Below are 7,214 nucleotides of genomic sequence, written 5' to 3'. Positions count from 1 at the left end.
AGACCCCAAATATATTGAATGCCGTCACCAATGGCTACACATGTGCAGACTTGCTTGGCAATTCATGATAAATTGCGTTGCGCATTCCATGATGCGTTTAGGGGACATGGTTCAACGGAGTCTGAGTATGTGGCTGCAAGTTGGTGTGATATAACAGCTATATAGATATCATAAATACCGATACAGTTGTACAAAACCTTGAGAAAACAGGGAATCCCTACCTAATGGTATCTGAAATAAAATGTACGTTTGATGGGTAACCAGGCCCACAATATGAACTTTGACCCCTATTATGTATCCACGTCCTGGTAATAGATAAGACAGAAGGACAAAGCTCAAGCTGCCAGAATCGTCGTCCCACTTTACTTTACCACAGCGAGCGCACACCTGCCGCGGGACCTTCCTTTCCTAATCTCATCAAATGGGTTGACCAATGGGCGAGCGCACACCTGCCGCGGGACCGTCCTTTCCTAATCTCATCAAATAGGCCAATTATATTGCAAACAATCCATAACAAAGTGACTTTCGTCTTCGATCCCATTTGGGCAGAATGGACAAAAGCTCTGGTCACGGGTAATTTTAGTATCTTATGGCCTCTACATTTAGTTTGTGATTGCTCTACAAAGTTTAAAATTGTGTATATTCGAAATATACTTTTTGTCCGTATAAAGAAATGAATAAATGAATATGAGAAAACAATTGAAGGTCAAAATGCCAATTTAGCCAGGTGAAATATTTTAACTATGTACGATGGTACTTTTTACTTGTAACATGTGTAAGCGAATTAATGATAAAAATCACTACGCATATATCACGTAAATGTGTATGTAATTTGCATAACATCTACAAAGGCTCTAAATATTTCATGGAGGTATAGGGTCGCCAAACTCTAGTTAAGATATTGTTGTCGTAATCGTAAGTTTGTTAGTAATTATATAAGATGAAACTGAACCCCCTCTATATATATATGTAGTTAACACGTGTACATGAAATATTCTGTTAATACCGTTAATCAGTATGTAAACACGACACGTTTTTGTTGACCTTCTAATAACTGGAATTCCTCAAGAGTTTTTTTTGTTTGGTTTGTAAATATGTCGTACCTTCAAATTTAAGTCATCTTTGTCGATGTTAGAATACAACCGTTAGATGCAGTAGAAAATGTGACATAATACTAATGAACGGAATATCTGACGTACATATCTTCAATAAAATACAACATGTCTCGAAAGTTTAATTTGTCTCTCCCTGGATGGCAGAAAGGAAATATCGCAGCATACAGACGTTTTCCTTGAATGGGCTGAGCGGGAAACAGGCAACTCTTGCCTGCACACCTGCTGCGGGACCTTCCCTTCCTAATCTCATCAAATGGGCTGACCAATGGGCGAGCGCACACCTGCCGCGGGACCTTCCCTTCCTAATCTCATCAAATGGGCTGACCAATGGGCGAGCGCACACCTGCCGCGGGACCTTCCCTTCCTAATCTCATCAAATGGGCTGACCAATGGGCGAGCGCACACCTGCCGCGGGACCTTCCCTCCCTAATCTCATCAAATGGGCTGACCAATGGGCGAGCGCACACCTGCCGCGGGACCTTCCCTCCCTAATCTCATCAAATGGGCTGACTAATGGGCGAGCGCACACCTGCCGCGGGACCTTCCCTTCCTAATCTCATCAACTGGGCTGACCAATGGGCGAGCTCTCACGCCAGGGCACAGTTGAGGTCAGGTCGGGAAATAGCCTGATGACCCAACTACACCGTATGAACACATCGGATCTACTATTAGCTACCGTGTACATGGTAGGGACTGGAACTGTTTCTTTGTTTCTTTTAAGTTAAAGTATTTAACAGATGACTTGTTTTGTCAAACGTAATGTGTGTATGTGCTACATGTGAATCTTGTATAAAACGTAACTAATATTTGACTATAAAATTTACCTTTCTCTGTATGCATTTTCACTATGCCAAACGTGGACTTTCGTTCTTTTTACACAGTCTTTATAATTCACTTTTAGTCATGTGTGTGGATACTCTACATGTACTTTTTTTTTTTTTTCAACCTTTATTTAACCTTGATACATCATTCGGCCTGAGCCGTTTTTCAAGATTTCAAGGGTGGAGGAGGTCAGAGGTCTAAATACCTTCTAAACGCCTCGTAAAAGGGGCAGGTCAATTCATCATCATACAATTCACCATTCCATAGATCCTTTCGTCTTCAACATAATATCAGTCCATCTCATAGTCCATAGTTACATAATTTCTAGTCGAGTTAAGTTCTTAAACGACGATAAAGAGGGCGCCTGCCTCACGTTCTCTCTCAGACTATTCCACAGAACTGTGCCTGAGTACGTTATACATCTTCGAAACGCTTCCCTGTGGACCATGGGTAAGTATAGTAGGTTGGATTCGCTTTGTCGTGTTGATCTAGTTGACCTTTCCCTACAGTATGTAAACAAGTTCCTCATGTAGACTGGCAGTAAGTTGTTTAGAGCCTTGTATGTGAGCAACGCCTTCTGTTGTCTGTGTATGGATTTGATGTTCTTCCATCCGAGACGAGTCAGCACTTCGGCCGAGGGTGTTCTGTAGTGGGCCCTCAGTAGCAGCTTCCCGGCCCTGTTCTGCATTCGTTGGAGTTTTTGAAGGTCTTGCTCCGGTGCAGTATCCCAAACAGTACTTCCATATGTGATGTACGGCAGGAAGATTGTATTGTATAGAGTACGAAGTGCTGATGTAGATACAAATGGACTGACATGTTTCATAATACTTAATGCTCGTCTTAACTTGCTAAGGACGTCTTTGACGTGCCGCTTCCAATTCAGTTGATTATCAATGAATATACCCAAGTATTTGTACATGTAGCATAGATTGATAAATTGACCATTTACGGCCAATCTGGGGTTTGTACAAGTTTTCAGTTTTTTATCAGTACCTATTAGCATACACTTGCACTTTCCTTCGTTTATCGACAGATAGTTCACTGCAAACCATTGAGACAACCTTTCGAGATCTGTCTGAAGGGCATTCTCGATGGTCCCAGAATCCTTGCTGCTGAAGTGAATAACCGTATCATCGGCATACATTGAAATTTCACAATTTTGAATACAGTTAGGCATGTCATTTACATAAATAATGAATAAAAGTGGTCCCAAAATCGAGCCTTGTGGAACGCCGTACTTCACTGTGTGGAAGCTAGAAAGGACTCCATTTACAGAAGTACAGTGCTGTCTTCCAGAGAGGTAGGAAGCGAACCAGTCAAGAGCTCCACCTTGGATACCGTACTTGAACAATTTTTGAAGCAGGATAGAATGGTCCAAAGTATCGAACGCTTTAGACAGATCGATAAACACAGCCCCGGTGAGGTTTCCAGAGTTCATGGCTGTGAACCATTTCTCAACAAGTAAGTGCGTCGCAGATTGAGTAGAGTGTTTGGGTCGAAAACCTGATTGAACCTCAGAGAGTATGTTGTTTTCCGTACAATACTCGTAAAGCTGGATATGCACAGCTCTCTCCAGGATTTTTGACACTGCCGGTAAGATACTGACGGGTCTGTAATTGTTTGGTAGGGACCTATCGCCAGCCTTGTGGATTGGTGTTACCCTCGCTCTCTTCCAGTCCTCCGGGAACTCATGTTTTTTCAGCGATTCATTCAAAATGGTTGTTAGAGGTTGAGCGATCACCTCGGCCGCAGCCTTCAAAAGCCTGTTATTGAGATGGTCGAGGCCAGTAGCTTTGTTTGAAGATAGCAGTTTAAGCTCCTGTTTGACAAAGTCTGCTGTTATTGACTTGAAAGAGAAACGCGCGAGGCATCTTCTTACGTAGACCAAGGGGCTAAACGATGGCATGGTTTTCTTGATAGAATCAGCCAGCTTTTCAGCTACTGTCCCAAAATAGTTGTTCAGTTTGTGGGCTATATCTGGCGAGGAGCTCGTCTCTCCCGTGTCGTTGACTATTTTTGACAGTGTTTGTCTATAATTACAGTAGTATGTTCCAGGTTTTTGTTTTATAATGACAATCAGTTCGACTCACAGTATCTCCACGATGGCCTGTATTACAGTCAAATGTCCTTGTCAAAATGTAGCTCTGAATGGCAGCTATTACAGGACAGCTGACGAGTTTTACATCTAGTTGAAGATGGTCGCTAAGAAAGAAAAGCCGTAATAGGGGTTGTGTACAAGAATATGAAGCTATGTTTGCTTGATTCACATGGAACATATCAGGTTTCTCTCGTTTGAAAAAAAGAGATATGTCTCAGTGGTAATATGTATGTATGTATTCTTTTGTTTATTTGTTCCCGTGCTCAATCAGCTGGGTTATGTGTAAATTTAAAACTTCCCGGATCCCCTCGGACCACACTGACTTGTTAGGTAAATCTAAACACAGGCGAACAAATCCAGCCACGTACATACCCGATCGTCTTGGCCAACCAGAGCAAAGAATCAGACATTTCTATTGACTAGTGGTTTGGCAACATACTGATGGGCATTGAGGAATGAATGGAACTTTTTACGTCACATGGATCAAAAGCGACCCTTATTAATCACTACCGGTACTGCAGCTTGGCGCATACACGTACATTGTACTGTCAAGTTGGTTCCTGGACTGCAATAATTACACCAACAGCTAGGGGTCCCCACTGCCACGTCGGCTAATTAGCATTGAGGACATTACTTCATGTCCTTTGGAGAACGATGACGGCCCGCCTCAGCGAAGTCTGATATGCGGCGAGGATGACTGACTGACTGATTGACTTCATGTCCTTTCTAGCATGTTTGAGTGAAATTGAGTTGATTTTATAGATGACATCGATTATTTATCAGTTTTCTGAAAAGAAAAAGAAAACTATGTCAGCTTGTTACACCATCTTCTGAAATTGACAAGTTCGGTATCTAAAGGCGACATCTTATTTTCCCCAAAACTTTTAATCTCTTTTTAAGTGTCAGTTTTGTTGACCTTTCGACTTAGCTGGGGTAACAACTGTGACCTGGAAGAAATACGGTAAAGCTTCAAGTTGGCTGCTATTTCATACGCGTCTCAGGTAGGCCACCGTGATTTGATTACATGGATGACATCCTCTAGGAACCCCAAAACTGATGAGTGCGTTCAAATAAAACACATTGTACCCTGTGCGATTGTTGAGCAATAAACTCATTCATTCATTCAATAAAATAAGTTTGTCCAAAAAGTTGCCTTTATCATAAAACCTTAGTGGTTTGAAAGGTTATGCAAATGACCAAATACATTGTATTGAATGCTGAACAATAAATTCTTCATATTATTGTTTTATCGTCTTTTTTTTATTTTGGGATTGACGCTGATATTGGCATATGTCTTTCGATATATCTTTTTTATCTGCAGCATATATTTGTTCCTTTTGCGCATGGTTTGTACGATTTAAAGCATAGTTGAAAGTTCTTTTTCTTTGGAACGACCGAAAATTGATGCGCGCGTAGATGTCATCCATATTATCTAATCAACATGGCCTTATGTTTAATCATATATTTGATATGTCTAAACGGGTCTCTTACGCTAACTGCAGGTGCGCGGAACAGTGAACGTTCTTACAGTCGAATTAGATTATGAGGTAAGCGTAACGCCAGGTGCTTGCAAGGGTGAACGTCCGTACGGTCGGGACGTTGAAGAATCCTCTTAGATCCCAAATTGAATCAAGTTAAACGGGTTTATGCAAAAACTTTTACTTTGATCCTTCAACTAGGTATTTATATCTAGATTCCAGGTAATTTGGTCTCAAGACCAGGGCAAAATGTACAGTTTTGGTCTAAAAATTGCCCACAAGCCAAAATAAAATCATTTAAAAGCATATCCAAACGACTTCATGGAAAAAAAAGGGTCGGGGTATTGACCCTCTCTACCTTTGTGCCAAAATCCATTGCAAGTCATTCGGCCCAGGAACGACGGAGATGAATCACTTTGAAGATTTGACAAGAAAAAAGGCAAGATTACGAATACAATACATTCCTCAAATACCCATGATATAAGTAAGATGTAAAAACAATGAACTGTTTCAGATAAGTAGTAGCGTTAGTTGATGACTCTTATGTAAAGTCATTATCGTAAACCATAATCATTATCACTATTCGATCTCCATATACACTTGCTATTAGCCTTATATTAAGATATGGATTTGCAATAAAGTTTGGTTATTGTCACAGTCATGGCAGTTCGGTTATCAACCAATAGGCAATGGTCATACCATGTGACGAAGCATCACGAAAATGCGGTTTCATTTACTCTCTCCAAGCAGAGGTTGGTGGAGAAGATTTTGACCCTTTTCTCATATCTCCCGTTCTGTCCGTTGTTTGGGGAGTGCTTAAACAGCAGATTTAAGAAAGGGTCAGTCTTCCCCACCAACATCTGTCTGGAGAGCAGGCCTAGGTCTCGTGCAATTTTCCCGGTTTCTGTTGTTTAGGTATGTGAAGGCGACATCTTACCTTTGTTTATGCTAAAATTGCAGAATTGTATGGTGTTTTCCACAATGGATCGTATGGGGTCCCGTTTCATGGTGCAGTGTGCACAATAGCAACCTTGATGTCCAACGGTCCAAACCACGGTGTCAAATGTCATGTCCAAATAAGGAAAACATCTGTATGTTGTGGTGTTTTTCTGCATGTCAATCAGGGTACATACTTGTGCCACATTGAGATCAAGAAACACCAAAATCCAATCATACTCTTGAGGCATGTTGCTGAAGATATGTCAGATATTCTGTTAATCTTACGGTACATCTGCGTGTCACATTTTCTATTACATCTAAATTCTAATATTAATAGGGATGTATGTCATACTTACAAACTAACAAAATCTTGTTATAAGGTTGAAGTTGCCGTGCTTATATAATTACAAACTGTTTAACGGTCTCAACAGCCTGTTTCGTGACCACTTGTAAACTACATATATGCATATAGAGTGAATGTGGTTCAACGTTATCTAACAGGCCGTTCCGAAGTTCCGCCTCCAACATTCAACCATGCTTAAGACATACCTGTGCTAGGAGTGAGCCAAACGTCCGATAGGTCGTTCAGAAGCAGCTGTGGCGTAGTTACTTAAATCAGCTTTCTCCAAGATATTATTGTCTTATTATTGTCTTCGATTCAGCCTTCTTCCTTGGATTATGCAAGATCTAATGTCAGAAACAACAGTCGATGATAAAACTGTTACAACGAAGGCTACGTCTTTCATGTGAGAGCATAATGAA

This window comes from Branchiostoma floridae, chromosome 8 (genome assembly GCF_000003815.2).
Source record: "Branchiostoma floridae strain S238N-H82 chromosome 8, Bfl_VNyyK, whole genome shotgun sequence".
Taxonomy (NCBI): domain Eukaryota; kingdom Metazoa; phylum Chordata; class Leptocardii; order Amphioxiformes; family Branchiostomatidae; genus Branchiostoma; species Branchiostoma floridae.
This window is presented reverse-complemented; position numbering follows the sequence as displayed.